The sequence below is a fragment of the Cupressus sempervirens genome, chromosome 10 (genome assembly GCF_028749045.1).
Source record: "Cupressus sempervirens isolate cs-2001-9-10 chromosome 10, ASM2874904v1, whole genome shotgun sequence".
Lineage (NCBI taxonomy): Eukaryota > Viridiplantae > Streptophyta > Pinopsida > Cupressales > Cupressaceae > Cupressus > Cupressus sempervirens.
In genome coordinates, this window is record NC_143127.1 from 77908720 (window position 1) to 77930246 (window position 21527).

The 21527-nt window shown below is 37.1% G+C and overlaps 1 pseudogene; it reads left to right on the forward strand.

Annotated features, from left to right (window-relative positions):
* Window positions 1-824: 824 nt before the first annotated feature.
* The window catches only part of LOC149532666 (dihydroflavonol 4-reductase-like), a 50349-nt pseudogene continuing 29646 nt past the window's right edge, over window positions 825-21527 (forward strand).

The window sequence follows — 21527 nt, forward strand, 5'->3', positions numbered from 1 at the left end:
CTTAGAATCTTAACTATTAGAGTAGTAACACATTCTGCATTTAACTCAGTCTCCCTAAAAATCCTATTGTTCCTTTCCTTCTGGATGCTCTAGCAGACATGTGGAGGAATGAGTCACAAAAGAAAGAGGATGGGCGGGGTGGGGGCGGGGGGGGGGGGGGCGATGGGGTGGAGGGGGGGAGGGCAGGTGGTCCAATCCATAAAATAATGTATTCCATTCCTCAAAACCCATGAGAGGTTGAAATTTTGCATAATAGAGGCCCATATATGGGTTGTAAATATGCAAGAAGGAAAAAGACAATATTTTCTTCCATCTTCTTGCAAAGGAAACATCTATTAGGTAATTCTAATTTAAGTTGAAGTTCTATAAAATCATTCCTAATTAATGGTATCATTTAATTTAGTCAATCTATTTGATCTCTCACATTCCATAGCTGTAATATAGCCTCTAATTATTTTAAAATAAAATAAAATAAAAATAAAATAAAAAATAAAAGATAATTAAATTAATTTAATTATAGATTAGTTTATTGATATTTTAACTAATATAATTTTTTAATTTTATTTTATATGAAAATATAACTTTTAATTATTCACATTTAAATATTACATTTCCTATATTCTTATGTCATCTCCTTAGATACAAGTGGTAGTTTAATACACGTTTGAAAACCAAACATTACTTGTCTACATTATTACTCATTTTTAAGCTTAAATTATAGTTTATACTTCAACAATATATGGAAATTGTAGCTTGAATCACTTCACAGGACCAAAGACTTTCCATATATATCATTACTGAAAGGTCCAAACCTATCCATATCAATGACAGCTACAAGATACCGGATGCCGTTTCCCAATGAATTTCGGAAATAGTAAGTTTGTTTGAGATGACTCATGCAATAAACCTATTCTCAGAGGGCAAACCGCGTCCACAAAAATCATATGAAACTCATTATTTATTAATCAGATTTTTCTAGTGATATATTGCACATGTCTGTACGTTCTCAAATTATATATAATTGTATCTCTCCCTTAGTATCAAGATGGTTGTTGGAGCAGTCTATATAGTTCAATTTGCATATGTCTGCTTGTGGCGCATCTTAAGAATTTAGAATTTCGCATCATTTTAGCTATCAGTGTACGATCCTATCATATCAAATCAAAGACAAGTTAATTGTGAAGACTAGAGCATCTATGGAGAGAGTGTGTGTGACAATAGGGGGAGGATTCATTGGGTCTTGCCTTGTGAGGAGTCTTTTGGAAAGAGGCTATGTTGTTCATGCCACCTCCACTGATCCTGGTCATTATCACTGTCATTTCTATTTCCTCTACTCTATTCCCTTGTAAACTTCTTTTGACACATCTCTTTCTATCTTCTGCAAAAAATCTAGCTAAAACCAGTCATCTGCTATCCTTAAAGGGGGAAAAGGAGAGGCTCCATCTCTTCAAAGGAAACTTCTAAGAAAAGGGCAGCTTTGATTTTTCCATTAACGGCTGTGACTTTGTCATTAACTTGGCCACACTACTACATTTAACATCATTTTTCAACTAAAAATTTTGACCATCAACTAAATAAATTTAGGGTGGTCGAAATGTAAAGGCAAAAATTTCATTTTTTTACATATAAGACCCGTGTTGGTCGAAATTTCAACCAACATAGGGCTTAAACATCCGCAAAGTTAAAAAAACATTTGCCCAATTACATCTTTCGCGCCCAATTTCATTTGACATTTTTGGAGCATTTTCGCATGGTTATCTCTGCATTTTCACATGGTTTTCTCTGAGCCCAGTTTCGTTTTAGATTTTCTCCACCCACTTGATTAATGATGCCTACTAACCCTAGGAATAATATGAAAGGGGGCCCTACATTTGCATCAATATAGGGGGGCAGAATAGTAGTTTGAAACTCTCAATATTGTCTTTCTTTCATTCTTCTTGATGTGCTCGACTTCAAAAGCTCTTCCATTCACGACCTCCAATCACACCTACATCTCTAGTGGTCGAGGAGAGGGATTTCTCTTCGAGCATATTTCCATAGGTACATGTGTATTTTTGTTGTAGGTTTTTATGATAATATTGAAGATGGAAGTGAATACTATTACTATCATTATTATTTTTTATGCCAAAGTTCAGCCATTGTTGTGTAATATAAATGGGAGAGTCTCCGCTCAAGTGTTTTTTCTCAGTGATGTTTTGATGATAAGTGTTAAAAAGAGTCTAGTTGCAAAAAGAATGTAATGTACTTGTTGTTTCATTCTATTGAAAGTGTGTAGATGCAGATTTATCATTTGGAATGTTGGTCTATTGTAACAACTATTATACTTTTTGTTATAGTAATGAAAGAAAAGAAAGGAAATGTATATGCAGAAGCTATAGTTTTAAAAGCTTAGAAGAAATAATAATGACAAATTTTTTGTTTTATAAATATAGTTGTGTTGGTATCATATGTTTCTTGTATTTTTGTTTTAATAATACATAATTATATTGTATCATTTAGACAATAGTTTCATATTCAAAAAAATAACAAAAAGAAAAAAAATTTGAGTGTGTTTCTCTCTTCAACTCTAGAACATTCAACTTAAACATCAACACATAAAGATAATAATTTGAAATTTGGTGTGTTTAGTGCTTGGAGTTGTACCCTCAATACCTAGGCCATTTGGGCTATAAAACATGATATTCATGTGATTCTATGTTAGATGATGATGATGATAATGAATAATCACCATCTACTACTAGCTCATGTAGTGATAAAAGGTCTTCAATGCACCTCTAACTACGAGTATGCCATGGAAAACTTGTGATGGAGATGACTCCTCAAACTAATAGACTATCATGGAAATTTTTTGATGAAGATGACACCTACAAATACTGGACTATCTTCAAAAACTTATGATGAAGATGACACCTAAATTTACTAGACTATAATTGAATTGATGTACTTTGGATCCTTCACCGAAAGTCTCTATCATTTTTTAAGAAGATGATTTATCTTCTAGTTCAACCAAAAGAATCTCTCTCCTATATTTCAACATTACATTTAATTGTTGCATTGCAATTAGGTCTTCCTACAAGGGTTTCCATTTGGATGAATAACAAACTTGTTGGTGTTTAAAAACTACTAAGCAACAAAATGCTTAATACCAAGATGAAAATACTCACACAGTCTAAAGACTAGCCAATTCTTATTATCAATTGTATGTGCACACCATTTGGGCCCAACTTCTACAAAACCAAGGGTGGCTTTCTACTCTTTTGGCTCTGCAAAACCAGGGTGGGTATACCCAGGGATGATACAAGACTAGGAAAACTGTATGAGAATTATCATAGTTTCATTCTAATTCTCATCTCAAATTCTCCAATACATGTACAATTCTTGATACTTTAATAAACACATCCCATATAATAGATATGGCCAAAAGTCTTCTATAGGTCTATAGATGTTCTCAACAATAATGGCTAACTAAAGCTAAAAAATTCTATGCAAACAAGTAGAGGCCAACTTTGAAGATCTACAGGAAATAAAAGTAAAGTTGATTATAATTCTGCATTTTGACAATCATGTGTGACACATTTCTCTTTCAACTGGATTAAATTTGATCAGTGCCTAATCCATTGGGGTTCAGAGTCTACTACAAATCTCTAGATCTAATTTGTTTCCTTACAACAAATTTTATTAGCAATTCTTATCAGACATCGTCATTCAAAATCCTTTCCACTACTGTAGAAACCTTATCAAATTCATCAAAGCTTTTACTTAATCCATTAAATTAACAGCCATGATAAATATATATACAACCTAATTGAACTGCATTCAATTGCACATGCCTTTACCTATACAACATCAAGATAACCAAGTAATCAAAAGGAGACAAAGTTCATAAAGAACTGATATGGGACAGTTCATAATTTGTAATCATTTTCGTTGAAAATTGTATACAATTTATAATAGACTCAGAATGACCTTCAGAAAGAAACATAGATCATTCTATATTCATGTATTCTCAAGATCTGATAGAGAAAATACATCATAAATTTTTGCTCAAAAATGGTGGACAAAAAATAGACTAAGTGTATCACTTAGCAAATAGAATTCAGACCTTTTCTCTTGCCCTGGAATTTCACTTATATAGTGTGAAATGCAACAAGCTTTAAGCTAAGAGAAGCTGACAGGTGTCTTTTACAAGGAATATCTACATACACCTATCACAAAATGACAAAACTATGGGTAACAGAAGATATCGAAATCAAATCATTCCTTTCGGTGGGTCAGCTTCTGTTACATGTTTCGATGTTGCTGAGTTGGCTATTAATATGATTTATCTTCATATGTAACTGCTAAATTAGCCAAGGATGAAGCTTGTTCTGACGAGGGCACATTAACATCCACCTGTAGGCTTCCACCACCTTCAGTCTGCATGGTAAGGACAACTTCTACCTTTTCCTTTTCTTTAATTGTATTGGCATCTTGTGGTCCTGATTTTGCAACTAAAAGTGATAGGTTTTTCTTGTCTTCTTCTTTTGATTGGGTTTGAGTAGTGATGGTATCAATGATTTGGACTTCCTCACCCTACACCTCATCACTGTCAGTTTCATCTACATCAAACTATTCACTAGAAGCCATTTCTGCCATCCACCTATCAAATAATGTGTCATCTAGCCAATTGAATTGCAAAATATCCTTCTATTTCTTTATTATATAATCAGCCTCATTATCAATATCAATAAATTCATGTTTTAAAGAATCAAAGAATATTTTGGCTTTCACCATTTCTTCTGTTGTGGTGGCCCACCGTGCATGCCCTGTTTCATTTATGACTTGATTCATTCTTAAAAAGAATAAACCATCAACTTCCTTCACCCATTCCTCTTTGTTGGGTATATTGGACAGAGAATCCTTGTATGCAAAGGAGTCAAAGTGTGATTTGGGCATGACAGAGTTGTTGTACTTGGGTCACATCATTAGTGCAGAGGGCGTGTGCATGGATCCTGATAAGATTTGTGCCATTGTGGAGTGGCCTTCACCAGTGAACCTTACACAGTTGAGGGGCTTTCTAGGACTATGTGGTTTCTACAGAAGGTTTGTGGATGGATATTCCAGGCATGCGGCACCCTTGACAGATTTGATGAGAAAGGGAGCTTTCTTGTGGACTCTTGAGGCACAGGAGTGTTTTGAGAAATTTAAGGGGATGATGACTTCTTGTCCAGTGTTAGCATTACCAGATTTCAGCAAACCTTTTGAGCTACATTGTGATGCTTCTAGAGAGGGCATTGGAGCACTGCTTATGCAGGAGAAGCACCCTATTGCTTATGAGAGCAGGAAATTGAGAGGGCCAGAGCGGAGCTTCAACATATATGATAAGGAGATGTTAGCCATTATGCATGCTTTGGCCAAATTCAGGCAATATTTGGTAGGTAGCAAATTTTGTATCAAAACTGACCATAATAGCCTAAGACACTTTTTGGGTAAGTGAGATCTCAATGATAGGCAGCAAAGGTGGGTGAGCAAGTTACAATCCTATGACTTTGACATTACATATTTTAAGGGAACATAGAATGTAGTAGCTGATGCCTTATCACGCAGGCCCCATTTGAGCTTATTGACAAACATATCAGAGGATTGGAGACACTTGATCCTTGCAGAGTATGCAAAGGACACTTGGGCAGCTGGATTCATAGATGGGACTATTCAGGACAATAGATACACCCTTGTGAATGAGCTCATCATTTACAAAGGACAAATATTTTTGGTCCCAGGATTAGTAGTGAGGAGGGTGGTTTTGAAATCTTTTCATGATTCACCTATGGCAGGACATCCTGGTTTCTACAAGACATACTGATAGATTAGAGAGTGATTCACATGGAAAGGGCTCAAAACAGAGGTACTTCAATATGTTAGGGAGTGTCCCACTTGCCAGCAGAATAAGCAAGAACACTCCTATCCAGCCAGTTTACTTCAGCCACTTCCGATTCCTGATAGGAAGTGGGAGTGTTTGTCTATGGACTTCATCACAGGACTGCCTAGAGCCCAAGGCAGAGACTGCATATATGTGGTTGTGGATCGCCTTACGAAGTTTGCACACTTCTTTCCAATCACTACTACACAGGTGGCAGAGTTGTTCTTCAAAGAGATATTCAGATTACATGGATTACCTCGGAGCATTGTAAGTGATAGAGACAGCAGGTTTATGAGTCACTTTTGGCAGGAGCTATTCAGGTTGTGTGCGACAGAGCTCACTCTGAGTACTTGCTACCACCCTCAGACAGATGGTCAAACAGAGATAGTAAACAAATGGGTGGAGGGATATCTCAAAAATTATATAGCAGGGCAACAGAGGGCATGGGTAAAATGGATTTATCTCTGTGAGTATTGCTACAATACCACTTATCACATGTCTATTCAGATGTCACCCTTTATGGCCCTGTATGGGTATGAGGCACCCAATTTTATGGATCTACTTTTGAGTGACAGTAGAGTGCCCAGTGCAGGTGATTTGTTACAGGAGAGTCAAGACCTTGTTAAGACTCTCAAGGATAATCTAACTAAGGCACAAAATCAGCAAAAGCAGTATGCAGATCAGAAGAGGACTGAGCAAACTTTTGAGGTTGGAGACATGGTGTATCTTATGTTGCAGCCTTACCGTCAATCCACTCTCAAGAAGAGTGGTGCCAAGAAACTCAAGCCATGATACTATGGTCCATTTAGGATTATCAGGAAAGTGGGAGAGGTGGCTTATGAGTTAGACTTGCCGGCGGAGAGCAAGGTGCACAAAGTTTTTCATGTGTCACGCCTCAAAAAGGCACTAGGGCATCATATTGTGCCTTCTACAGTACTACCACCCCTGGATGATGAGGGAAAACTTGCTTTGATAGCGGAGGCTATCATTGATTTTAGAGAGAGGAACTTGAGGAAATGTACCATCCGAGAATATTTGGTGAAGTGGAAGGATTTGCCGGTAGAGGATGCTACTTGGGAGAGTGAGGAGATTTTACAGCATCCAGAGTTGAGATTGCTTGAGGACAAGCAATTTCAGGGAGGGCGGACTGTGCTGTCCCCTTCTAGCTAGAGACATCACTTTAGCTGGTGATTAGCCTATCAGAGACCCTCGTAGGCTAATAAGATTGGATAGAGGGTCACCTTGGTGTGGAGATCCTCCAAGGACCAAAGCAGAGTACTCTTCTGGGTTGCCAGAGTTTGTTTATGATGAGTTTTCCTTTGAGTTTGGCTTGGTCAGGCTATTTTTAGCAGTTTTGGAGTTATAAAGATAGACCCCTACTATTTTTAGAAAAGGGGTATGGTCATATGCAGTTCTATCATGTTAGCTCCCAGTCCAAACGACATTCAAAAATGTTGAGTAATAATGGAGATATTAATGTTTATTTAGTTAAAATAAACATTATTGGTTTTGAGCCTATATTGTTAAGTTATAATATATAACTTAAGTGAGGGTCATGATATCATAAAAGGGGCCATTGTTTCAATTAATTGTGGGTCCAAGCTTATGGAAAAATTAAAAGGGATTTTCTAAGTTTTAATGTAATAACATTTTTTATGTTATTATTATATCTTTTATCCCAAATTGAGTGTGGAGACTCATTCTGGAGTCGAGGAGTCCTTCTAAACAAACCTTGTCTTCCTTCAAGAGCAGGTTATGAGAAGTGCTTAAAAAATTTGCCTTGTGAAATTTCTTGAAGTTGTGGCAACAAGGGTTTCTACAAGTTTGAGAAGAATTCAGACTGTGGAGGACGTAGTATCTTCAGAGTTGATGCAATTTGAGGGTGTGAAATATCACTTGAATTTTGCCTGTGAGTTGACTTCATTCTGGAGTCAATATTGTGTTTAGTAGGAAAGAATTGGATGAATCTATTACAGGTTGGAAGGGGTTATAACAGCAGCTACAGTGCTGTGAACAGTACAGCGCTACAGTGAATTAAAAATCAGAGATTTAATATTGCGGTTTTTGATAGGCGCTGCCCAAGGAGGAAGCAACCAGCAGCGTGGTTGCGTATCGGAGACAAAAATCAAGTTTTTTTTTCAACTATTAATGATGATATAATTTGATCAGATTTGAGTTATAATTTGAGGTAGATTAGTTTTCAATATTTGTATTTTCTTTTCATCAACTCAAAAACAAACCAAAAACAATTATTACACCCAGGGAAACAAACAGTGATCTGCATAGAGCCTATTTGGGGTTCTTACATTGGTATCAGAGCCTCATTCCTGCCATCTTGAGGGTTTGGGGAGTCATATGCAGCCACCAAAAATTGGACCACAGAGGTACCATACTCGTAGGAGAGCTTTGATTGAAAGAGAATAGTTACAAGAAACAGGAAATATGGAAGAGAGGCATGATGGTAGTCCACCTAGAAATAGGAGGACTAATGATGATCAGGATACCAGAGAATTCTACCGTGCTATGGTTACAGGGAAGCAGCAGATGGCACAGGCATTACAGGCACTCACTAGTATGGTAGAAAGGATGAACCCACCTGTTAGACAAAATGGGGAGCTGGGAGAACAGGGAGATAGCAGGAGTGCTACAGGTAATCAGAGACCACAACGGACCCATTCCAGAATAGCTGATAGGCCTACATGCCCTACATTTGTTCTGGAGGAGCTAGAAGAAGCTCCGGTAGAGGAGGCGATAGGAGACCCCATATTCACAAAAGCACTCATGGCTGCAAATGATGAATGGGAATTATTAGCTCCGCAGGTTCGGGAGAGGATGACCTTTGAACGCTTTGTAAATCAGAGGAGAGAGCATTACAGGTCACTCAGACAAGATAGGAGGCCTAGAGGTCAAAATAGTGAGCTGAAGAGGGCTACAGGCAAGCTTACTATGCCTACATTTGATGGGAGTGGTAAGATGACAGCTCAAGCTTGGATTCATAAGCTTGACACATTTTTGGCACTGAGGCCAATGACAGAGATTGAAGCTATCAAATATGCCACCTTGCATTTGGAGGGAATAGCACATGATTGGTGGTACCATGGTATGGTAACACTTCAGCATAACCAAGTGACAGAATACCAGGACTTCGTGGATAGGTTGGTTGAAAGATTTGACAAAAAAGATCCAGAGATTTACTTTCGGGACTTAGCATAGCTAAAACAAATAGGAAACTTGGAGTATTTCATTGGTGAATTTTAGCGGTTGGCAGTCATGGTGCCAAACATTTTAGAGCATAGATTGATAGTTCTTTTCATTGAGGGCCTATCTGAACCACTGAGAGGTTGGATAAAGGCATTTGATCCTATTTCTTTACAGGAAGCGATGAAAAAGGCAAGAAGTATGGAACATGCAGTCCCAACAAACAAATTTCAGTCCAAAGGAGCATCTTCTAGTAAGGATAACAAACCATTTTATAAAAAACCAGAGAGGACTGATTTTAAAAATGATTTTAAAGATAAAACTCCAGCACCTTTTGACAAGGAAACATTAAACGATTTGAGGAAGAAAAAATTATGTTTCTACTGTAAGGGACCCTATGATGCAAACCATGATTGTCCTCTTAGGCCAAAGGGAAAAGCTAACAGAGTTATGTGGGCATACTATGAGGAATCAGAATCAGATAATTCAGATCAGCAGTCTGATATAGAGGAAATAAATGGTGAAAAAGAGGAAGTCAAGGTTGAAAACTTGTGTAAAATGGAGTCCAAGGATGGGGAAGGAGATGGGAAACTTAGGGAAGCTCGTCTCACTAGTATTAAGCAAGAAGGGTCATTCCGGATGAGAGGAGTACTCGTTGGACAGCGAGTCATAACCTTGGTTGATATAGGTGCCACTCATAATTTCATTGATGCTAGGATGGTGGAGAAGCGTGGCATACAAATAGAGGAGTTTGGGGGAATTAGAGTGAGGGTAGCGGATGGCTATGTCCTCAGATGTGATCATAGGATCACTGGACTCCCATTGAAAGTTAATAATTATGACTTTAAGGAAGATTTTTATGTTGTACCTATGGGAGATACAGATATAGTTCTTGGGATGAGTTGGTTGCACGATATTGGTGAGTTCACTCTTAACCTCAAGGAGATGGAGATGAGGTTTAAAGTGAATGGGAAGACACATATTCTTAAGGCAATCAGGGACAGTGATCTCAGGATGGTCTCTTTTTGTAGAATGGCTAGATTGATTCGACATGATCAGGTAGAGTGGGCAGCAGAGTGCATGTTGATGCCATCATAGGAGGGACAACATAAGATTGAATATCCTCCTGATATTCAGGAGCTTAGAGTTAAACACTCTAAGGTGTTCAGTGACATTCCACTAGGTAGACCACCAGACAGAGGTATTGAGCACATCATTGAGTTAGAGGAGGGGGCTAAGCCCATCATGATTACACCTTACAGGCATTCAAAGAGGTCGAAGGATGAAATTGAGAAAACCATAAAGGAGTTACTTGCTATGGGCCACATTAGACCAAGTAAGTCTCCTTTTGCTTCTTCAGTAGTGTTAGTAAAGAAGAAGGATGGGACATTGAGGATGTGCATTGATTACAGAGTGCTTAATAGGAAGACGATTAAAAATAGATACCCCATTCCAAGGATCGATGCATTGATAGATGAGCTTCATGGAGCTTGCTTCTTATCAAAGATAGATTTGAGATTAGGTTATCACCATATCAGAGTTAGAGAGCAGGATATTGAGAAGACAGCCTTTAGATGTCATTGTGGCCATTTTGAGTTTGTAGTTATGCCATTTGGGCTAACTAACGCACCTGCTACTTTTTAGGCAACAATGAATAGGGTTTTCCATCCTCAATTGAGGAGATTTGTACTTGTCTTCTTCGATGATATCTTGGTATATAGTAGATCTTGGGAGGAGCACTTGGTTCACCTGGACACGGTGCTGGGTATATTGGACAGAGAATCCTTGTATGCAAAGGAGTCGAAGTATGATTTGGGCATGACAGAGTTGTTGTACTTGGGTCACATCATCAGTGCAGAGGGTGTGTGCATGGATCTTGAAAAGATTCGTGCCATTGTGGAGTGGCCTTCACCGGTGAACCTTACACAGTTGAGGGGCTTTCTAGGACTATGTGGTTTCTACAGAAGGTTTGTGGATGGATATTCCAGGCATGCGACACCCTTGACAGATTTGATGAGAAAGGGAGCTTTCTTGTGGACTCTTGAGGCACAGGAGTGTTTTGAGAAATTTAAGGGGTTGATGACTTCTTGTCCAGTGTTAGCATTACCAGATTTCAGCAAACCTTTTGAGCTACATTGTGATGCTTCCAGAGAGGGCATTGGAGTAGTGCTTATGCAGGAGAAGCACCCTATTGCTTATGAGAGCAGGAAATTGAGAGGGCCAGAGCGGAGCTTCAACATATATGATAAGGAGATGTTAGCCATTATGCATGCTTTGGCCAAATTCAGGCAATATTTGGTAGGTAGCAAATTTTGTATCAAAATCGACCATAATAGCCTAAGACACTTTTTGGGGCAGCGAGATCTCAATGATAGGCAACAAAGGTGGGTGAGCAACTTACAGTCCTATGACTTTGACATTACATATTTTAAGGGGACACAGAATGTAGTTGCTAATGCCTTATCACGTAGGCCCCATTTGAGCTTATTGACAGACATATCAGAGGATTGGAGACACTTGATCCTTGCAGAGTATGCAAAGGACACTTGAGCAGCTAGATTCATAGATGGGACTATTCAGGATAGCAGATACACCCTTGTGAATGAGCTCATCATTTACAAAGGACGAATATTTTTGGTCCCAGGATTAGTAGTGAGGAGGGTGGTTTTGAAATCTTTTCATGATTCACCTATGGCAGGACATCCTGGTTTCTACAAGACATACCAACAGATTAGAGAGCGATTCACATGGAAAGGGCTCAAAGCAGAGGTACTTCAATATGTTAGGGAGTGTCCCACTTGCTAGCAGAATAAGCAAGAACACTCCTATCCAGCCGGTTTACTTCAGCCACTTCCAATTCCTGATAGGAAGTGGGAGTGTTTGTCTATGGACTTCATCACAGGACTACCTAGAGCCCAAGGCAGAGACTGCATATATGTGGTTGTGGATCACCTTACGAAGTTTGCACACTTCTTTCCGATCACTGCTACATATGCTGCTACACAGGTGGCAGAGTTGTTCTTCAAAGAGATATTCAAATTACATGGCTTACCTCGGAGCATTGTAAGTGATAGAGACAATAGGTTTATGAGTCACTTTTGGTAGGAGCTATTCAGGTTGTGTGCGATAGAGCTCACTTCGAGTACTAGCTACCACCCTCAGACAGATGGTCAAATAGAGATAGTAAACAAATGGGTGGAGGGATATCTCAGAAATTATATAGCAGGGCAACAGAGGGCATGGGTAAAATGGATTTATCTCTGTGAGTATTGCTACAATACCACTTATCACATGTCTATTCAGATGTCACCCTTTATGGCCCTGTATGGGTATGAGGCACCCAATTTTATGGATCTGCTTTTGAGTGACAATAGAGTGCCCAGTGGAGGTGATTTGTTAAAGGAGAGTCAAGACCTTGTTAAGACTCTCAAGGATAATCTAACTAAGGCACAAAATCAGCAAAAGCAGTATGCAAATCAGAGGAGGACTAAGTGGACTTTTGAGGTTGGAGACATGGTGTATCTTATGTTGTAGCCTTACCGTCAATCCACTCTCAAGAAGAGTGGTGTCGAGAAACTCAAGCCATGATACTATGGTCCATTTAGCATTATCAGGAAAGTGGGAGAGGTGGCTTATGAGTTAGACTTGCCAGCGGAGAGCAAGGTGCACAATATTTTTCATGTGTCACGCCTCAAAAAGGCGCTAGGGCATCATATTGTGCCTTCTACAGTACTACCACCCCTGGATGATGAGGGAAAACTTATTTTGATACCAGAGGCTATCATTGATTTTAGAGAGAGGAACTTGAGGAAACGTATCATCCGAGAATATTTGGTGAAGTGGAAGGATTTGCCGGTAGAGGATGCTACTTGGGAGAGTGAGGAGATTTTACAGCATCCAGAGTTGAGATTGCTTGAGGACAAGCAATTTCAGGGAGGGAAGACTGTGGTGTCCCCTTCTAGCTAGAGACATCACTTTAGCTGGTGATTAGCCTATCAGAGACCCTCGTAGGCTAATAAGATTGGATAGAGGGTCACCTTGGTGTGGAGATCCTCCAAGGACCAAAGCAGAGTACTCTTCTGGGTTGCCAGAGTTTGTTTATGATGAGTTTTCCTTTGAATTTGGCTTGGTCAGGCTATTTTTAGTAGTTTTGGAGTTATAAAGATAGACCCCTACTATTTTTAGAAAAGGGGTATGGTCATATGCATTTCTATCATGTTAGCTCCCAGTCCAAATGACATTCAAAAATGTTGAGTAATAATGGAGATATTAATGTTTATTTAGTTAAAATAAACATTATTGGTTTTGAGCCTATATTGTTAAGTTATAATATATAACTTAAGTGAGGGTCATGATATCATAAAAGGGGCCATTGTTTCAATTAATTGTGGGTCCAAGCTTATGGAAAAATTAAAAGGGATTTTCTAAGTTTTAATGTAATCACATTTTTTATGTTATTATTATATCTTTTATCCCACATTGAGCGTGGAGACTCATTCTGGAGTCGAGGAGTCCTTATAAAAAAACCTTGTCTTCCTTCAAGAGTAGGTTATGAGAAGTGCTTAAAAAATTTGCCTTGTAAAATTTCTTGAAGTTGTGGTAACAAGGGTTTCTACAAGTTTGAGAAGAATTCAGACTGTGGAGGATGTAGTATCTTCAGAGTTGATGCAATTTGAGGGTGTGAAATATCACTTGAATTTTGCCTATGAGTTGACTTCATTCTGGAGTCAATATTGTGTTTAGTAGGAAAGAATTGGATGAATCTATTACAGGTTGGAAGGGGTTATAACAGCAGCTACAGTGCTATGAACAGTACATCGCTACAGTGAATTAAAAATTAGAGATTGAATATTGCAGTTTTTGATAGGCGCTGCCCAAGGAGGAAGCAACCAGCAGCGTGGTTGCGTATCGGAGACAAAAATCAAGTTTTTTTTTCAACTATTAATGATGATATTTTTAATGTATGCTTCCAGCAATAAGTATTGTACAAACATTGGGAGCCATCTGAATAAATGAATTTGATCAGATTTGAGTTATAATTTGAGGTAGATTAGTTTTCAGTATTTGTATTTTCTTTTCATCAACTCAAAAACCCAAAAACATCTTAAAACATTAAAAAACAAACCAAAAACAATTATTACACCTAGGGAAACAAACAGTGATCAGCATAGAGCCTATTTGGGGTTCTTACACAGCTGCCACAATATCTCAGCAACTCCTACCTTCAAAGGCACTTGGTAGGGTAGTACGTGAGGGCTTCCTTTAAAACCATATATTCTAAATACAGTAGAAATAGAATATGGAATGATATCTCCCCAATTATGTGAAACTTTCAAACCACTTGGGTTGTCCATAGGCCTAATGAGATTTATTAATGCTTTGGGGATTCTGGGATTGTCCCTTAATAGGAGGCATCTCAGCTTTGAAGCAAAATACCTATCAAACCTGACAAAACTAGCATTTTCTGCATCCCAAGTCATATCTGCACTCCACAATTGAACTGGTAATGCTTCCCCACTCTCTTCTCTGTCTAACTCCATTTCTTTACTAAAATATGTTACTCCCTTGAATAAGAACATGTGCATTAATAGAGAATAATGGCCAAAAGTTTGTTCCACCTTACGCTTAGCAATTCCAATCAGTCCAATGTGAATCTTCTCAGCTAAGTAAGAAGCAAAATAAAAAATTATATCCACACCAAAAGAGGAAATGTGAGTAATCATATACATAAAATCCATAGGCATGAACTCTTCTTCATCTCTCCCAAAAACTTTACACAAGGACCTATATATTTTTATAGCCCTAGAATTGAAGTATGCCCTTTTGAAAGGCTCCCTGGAGGATGCTGTTATTGCTGGCAGTGTTCCAATTCTACCTATGTGTGTGCTCAGTGCTCTTTCCTAACTACATCTCTCTTAGACATATACTCATTTTCTAACCCTTCCAAATCAATGGGCACATGATAATTAGTGACATGCCCTAAATTGAAAACTTCCCTAATCTCCTTTGCACTGATTCTAATCAAGATTTCACCATCAGTTCTCCTCACTACCCTAAGGGCTTGGTCGTAATTCTTAGCTATAGCTTCCAAAAGATCATAATCCATGAAAACACTGGGAACCATCAATTTCCCTAGACCAAAATTCTAGATGTTGGCATGTGGGGCAAAAAGGTTCCTCTCTGAAAACCATTTTTTGAATAAAACAAGACTAGTTTGTGAAGTTGTTGCATCCCTAACCCAGTTTCCTTTGTCATACAACCCATCTGCTATTTTCAGCCTAGGGTTTAATGAAGTTAACCTCTTAACTTCTACAGTTTCAAGAGTGGAAGAAGGGAGTAGTTCAAGCAAATCATCGTGGACATTCCTATCCAAATAGTTCTCTTGACCAGAAAATGCTTTTTGTTTTGGAGCCATTTTAATTAACTCTCAAAGGAATTGAAATAGTAGAAGGATTATAATGCAAGTACTTACTTTGAATTTTTCTCTAGTTCTTCTTAGTGTTACTGCAATCTTTCTGCGAACAAACTGCTTCACAATCTTACTGAATCCAGCACGGTCTTCTCAACAACTGTTTCTACTTAGAAATGCTCTAAATCTTTGTTCGAGTACGATGGAATTAAGAAAATCTTTTGTGTTATACTCTATTTTTCTTCACACGTGAAGCTTTCATCTCTCATAAATGCATAGGGTGGCATCACCTTCTATATTCAAATTTACACTGTGGATTTACGAAAAATCTTACGATCCAGGGATGCAAGCAAAGATGACTCATGTTTCTCTTGACAAGCTGGCAGTCAACCCAATAAAAATTTTCCATGTGTACCTTTCCTTCATTGTTGGCACCTCTAAACTAGACCCACAGAACTCTGAGAACACGTGTCACTTAGGCGCTATCTCGCTATACATAAAGAGTGAGCACCTTGCCAGAGCAAGATAACACCCGTCATTGATCCTGATTTGATCATGCAGATGACATCAGATGCATTGCTCAAAAGAAATATGGTGGTCCCCTTTTCGCCATGTCTCTATTCATAACCTTCGTGCAACTCACCATAGTGAGATAGCGACGATCATGGATCTAAGATAGATTTGATGATCATGATAGATTTGATGATCAGAGTCTTTCATATATTTTATGAATAGGGCGTGGGTCCAATCATTGATGATGTGATGAAATCCTACCCCGCTAGCATTTGGATTCAAATTTTTGAAGACTTGGCTATATTACCATGTTGCTTGGGGCCCATATTTGTTTATTTCTCGACTGGGTGCTATGTCGCTAATGGCAAGAAGAACAAGTTCTTGATAGCGACATAGCGAATCCTAGCGTCTTTTCTTTTCTCGGTGTATATGTGTAGCCCATTAGATGCCAGCGTGTTCCAAAGATTTATAATTGATATCTAATGAAGTACTTTCTGGGACCCACATACTTTGAAAAATTCTCGCAGTACTACTTTTCGTCTAGGCACTATGTTGCTAACGGCGAGAGACACCAATTCTTCAATAGCGACATAGCGATTTCTGGCGACTCATCAAAATTGAGGGTCAAAAAGATAAAGGCGACCCTCGTTAATGCATCTGACACATAATAAAATAGCATGTGCACCATGCAGCCTGAAAAAACTTACGATCATCAAAAAATTTAAAAGTGACTGTCGGCCATTATTTTTGGTGAAGGCATCATGTCGCTAATGACGAAGTGCCCAATTTCTCTGATAGCAACAAAGCAACTAATCAAAAAAGCTAAGATTTTTGTTGATGCCTTTTGTACCTCAATGTTGTAATTCCTTTTTAGGTTTTGACATGGTTATTATAAATGTGATGGAATATCTCTGAAACAATACAATCTTCGATCACCGTATTTCCACTTGACAGTACTGCTTTTCAACTTAGCAGTCGTCGCTATGTCGCTAAGGGTAAAATACTTGTATCTTTTCATAGTGAGATAGCGATTGTCGTAGATCTTTTAGGGATCGGGCGGTCAAAAACACAAAAGAAAAGATGTGACTTAGGCCCAAAAAGTTTGAAAAGGATGGGAATCTTCGCATATTTTTAGTTTTGCACTCGAAAAATTTAAAAGAAAATGAGACCTAGGGTTTCGACAAAAAATTGCTTCAAAGACCTACAAAATATGACTTGGCTAGAAACCCTATTCACCATAGGTGGATCCCAATCTAAATTATTTTATACCTTGGACAAAGGAATTCAATTATGCAAAAATTTAGACCAACAAAACTATCATGGAAAAATTGTGACGAAGATGCCACCTGCAACTATTAGACTATCATAGAAAAATTGTGATGAAGATGACATTAAAAACTATTGGACTATCATGTGTACAAGTCACAAAATGATTCCAACATATGAAATTAAGTGTACTACATAGGATAGTGATGACTGGATTTCCATGTCCTCCAAATTTGGTGGTTGTAACATTTATACCAATTTCATTTGTGGGATACACACTCTTGATAAGTTAGTTAGCCTTGCGACTAAGGTCGATGGGGAATGTTGACACATGCAACCTGAGCATGAGTTTGAATTTGGTATTTCCTTTGAGATATTTACTTATTTTCCAAATAGAAGGTATCATCTCCATTTTGTCTATCATGATAAGTTGTCACAGGTTTTTTGAATGAATTTATTTTCTTATGTGTATTTCTTCTCATAGAATGAACTTAGCCGAATGAAGCTGCACATGTGAATGCTTGATGACCCGGTTCAAGAATATTGTGTATCTAGAGGCCTTGTACATTCTAGTATAATTTCTCCCTCATATAAGGCCACTTATGGATTCAGGAAAATGCAAGATGCATTTTCAAAGGGTGTCTTTTGTTAGTTTTGAGACACCAATAATTATTGAAATAAATAATTTATCCTCAACAAGATATTACTTCAAATTGTCATAATCTGTGACTTTTGTTGATAGGTTTAGACATCTCTCTCACAAGTAGATCATTGAAGCTAATTACAGATGATACCAATCCAGACAATACATGCTCAAAGGAATTTTCTACTATTAACATTAGGAGTGGATAAGAGTAGATAGTTATTAAAACCATTTCAAATGACGTGGTGATATATGAACTCCCATTAAATTTCTCACATAAGCATGATTAAGATGTTGAATTGAGATCTCCAATCAAACATGTTCATGGTAGTGAAGCTTGCAGCTCCAACAAGACTTGTCATACTGATAAATTAGGAGTACATCTAGAAAATCATCCTAGGTGGAAAGGGAGACATAATGAGAGTGAATCACAAGGGAATTTAATAGTGGATTCTACCAAACACATAGAGATCATAATCAACTTCTTTATGGAATCAGTAGTAAGACTCTTGATCATGTACATGTGAGCAAAAAATGATCAATTTTCCCTTAAGGAGATCATGTTTTCTTAGATACTTACCCTCAATTATTTTTGATCTTTTATTTAGGGTATTTTGAATTAAAATTATGCCGATACGATTGAATTTGTATTGGAGATGCAAGAACTGGTAAATAAAGGCATATTTGTTATGGTTGTTAAAAATATCAAGCAGTGGAATTCAAACTTCTTTGAGGAAAATCTTGTGTTTCTATTTCAACTAAAGAAAGTATTGAGATGTTCTCATTGATTATAATTTTTAGTATATTTGATATAAAAGGATGGTCAATTATTTCTATGTTCACAATCATGATAATTTTAGACTACCAGTTATGATGTACAAGTTGAGTTTCTTAAACTTGTAAGAGATAGGGATTATACGGGGACTCTTAGAGTTTCACAATCTGGCATGGGTCCTTTTTCTTAAAGATATTCAAAAATTTTGAAACCTTTGAAAGAGATAATACTGACATTGACAAAGCTAGATTATAGTGCATCAATAAATTAGTGCATTTTGTTAATTTTTCTTGCGACTTTTCTTCAGGTATGATCTAGAATTTTAATGACACAACTATTAGTGATGTTATGACATGAAGGACTTGCTATTTTGGTGCATTATTTTCTTATTAATAAACTTGTGCTATATCAGAAATGCTATCATAGTACAACATGATTATTTTATCTCTAGCTTAACAATTTGTCTTATTTTATCACCGCATATTTGATCTCTAATAGTGGACCCTACTTTTCAATCCATGTCATTTCTCATATTACATACCATCTTATATCTATGTTGTATATTTATATTTGATGTCTTCATCACTGTGTAGAATCTTTACTCCTCTTCCACGTGAATGTGGCAAGTAGATTCCATTCATCCATATCTGATGCACCACATATTGCCTTCAACATAAGACTTTTTTCACACATGGAGATATTTCTCTGTCATAATCATCTTTACCATAATCTTCATGTTGCAGATGTGCTTTAAACTCCATGACATTAAAGACTTCTTTTATTGCAAAATTTTAGTAGAATATAATCATATCTTTTTGACATGCCCAGTGTAGGGCCATGTCCCTAAATGGCTTCACCCACATAGCATCTTATATATACTATCAAGATCGTTGCCGATTGGAAAATGCAGAAAACAATATTGAAAGTGATTTCAAGAAGATACTTACAATTCTAGCAGTCAAACTATATATGCAAAACCTACAAGAAAAATTGATTAATCACATCATCAAGAAGATACAAGTTAGTGGATCCATTGCATTAAGGGTATTCATATAATTTAAGAAGGTATTAAATCTAATCCTAATTTCCTTAACAAATTCAAGCCGAGGACAACACACATTGGTAATAGAGGAATCTATTCATTAAGCATCTTTCTACGTTGCTATATTTTCTGCTAACATTATGAACACCCACACAATGCATAAAGAAGCAGGAATTGCATTAGATTTACACATATAATATGAGAACTAAACCAATTCATGAAGATTAGAATTAGCTAATACTTCTGTAGTTTCTTTTTCAACAAACGTTTCAATGCAATATTGGTTTGATGTTTCAATTTTGAACACCCCTTTTACAAACAACTTTATTTTTTACTTAGTTTTGATCAGTTTAAAAAGTCATTGAAGATAAATTGATGTAACAAGTCAAATGTTTAGTCAAATTTATAGGAAGATTGCTCCAAACTTTGGTTTGGTTTGGATTGATGACCTAAAAATTTGGCTTGATCTTCACAAGGAGAGTTACTAACACTATGTGATTTGTCTGGAATGGTAAGCTTCCAAGAGAAAAGAAAAACTTACCAAAGATTGGTTGAATGGTTTTTAGCAGTTTGGTCTTGTTGTGGAAACTTGACATCATTAACATTATCTTCATGAATCTTAAGTCAATATTCAGTTGAAGATCTTGCAATCTCACTGTTTTGATCCTAAATTAGAAATTGATCTCAAACTGTATTTGAGATCAAATGAAGCATGAATCTTCATGCATATTATGAAGTATTTGACATTTTCTTGTTAATAGACATGAGCAGAAAGAGTAAATAGATGTGTCCTATCACCCCTATTCGACATGCCCATATTGTTCTTTCTCCCTTCGAATGGTTCACCAAAGCCATAAGGCTCTGTGATGGGCTTTCTGATGGTTTTATGTATTTTTATTTAATATTTATCTAATTAATAATATTATAATTTGATTGATCAACAAGATAATAAAAGAACAGCTAAAGAATTACTACGTGGAACCATTATAACGAGCGATATAAATATCAATCATGGAATTCCTCAAAACTAAAAGAATTGATGTTCATTCTTTGAAAGTTTCAGTAATTTCAGCTTTGTTCAAGTGTCCATTTTAAGAAACTTTCAATAATAATTTCAATACCATTACCAAATCCTCAGCACAATTCTATGGCAACTTCGAATCCTGAATCTCTCTTGTCATATATTACTTAGAACAGTACTCCATGCACACAAAATATTTGTTTATAAATACAATATGTTCAGCCACTTATGTCAAATCACTGGCAATTCAATCAATTGTAAATTCCTTCAATTAAATACCACACTGCCACGTTATCATTGGAGACAAAACAAATTCAAGTTCACTTTGAAATACACATATGCATTCTCCTGAACTTGCAATCTACATTGCAAAACAACAAATAGTCAATGGTATGGAGTCTAGAGTTCAATTTATATACATACAATAGATACAAAGTCTAGTTCTTGTTACTTTTATCAACTCTACTGGGCATAGTAAAAAACTTATTAATTCTCAACCAAAAGCCGTAGAAAGAACAACAATCTAAGGTTTGGAGCCCTTGCCACTGCCAGGATCTCCTCCCTTTCTAAAGAACCCCAAATAGAAAAAGAAAACAAAAAAAATCAAGACCATTTAAGCTTTACCCAATAATAATATCCCAGGAGTCCAAGAACAACATTTGACTACAAGGGTGGTGATGAGAAGTGTGGGGCAGCATCCCTTCAAACCATATAAATTCTTCTACAGTTCATGTTTTGAATGCCATAAAACCTAGAATTAA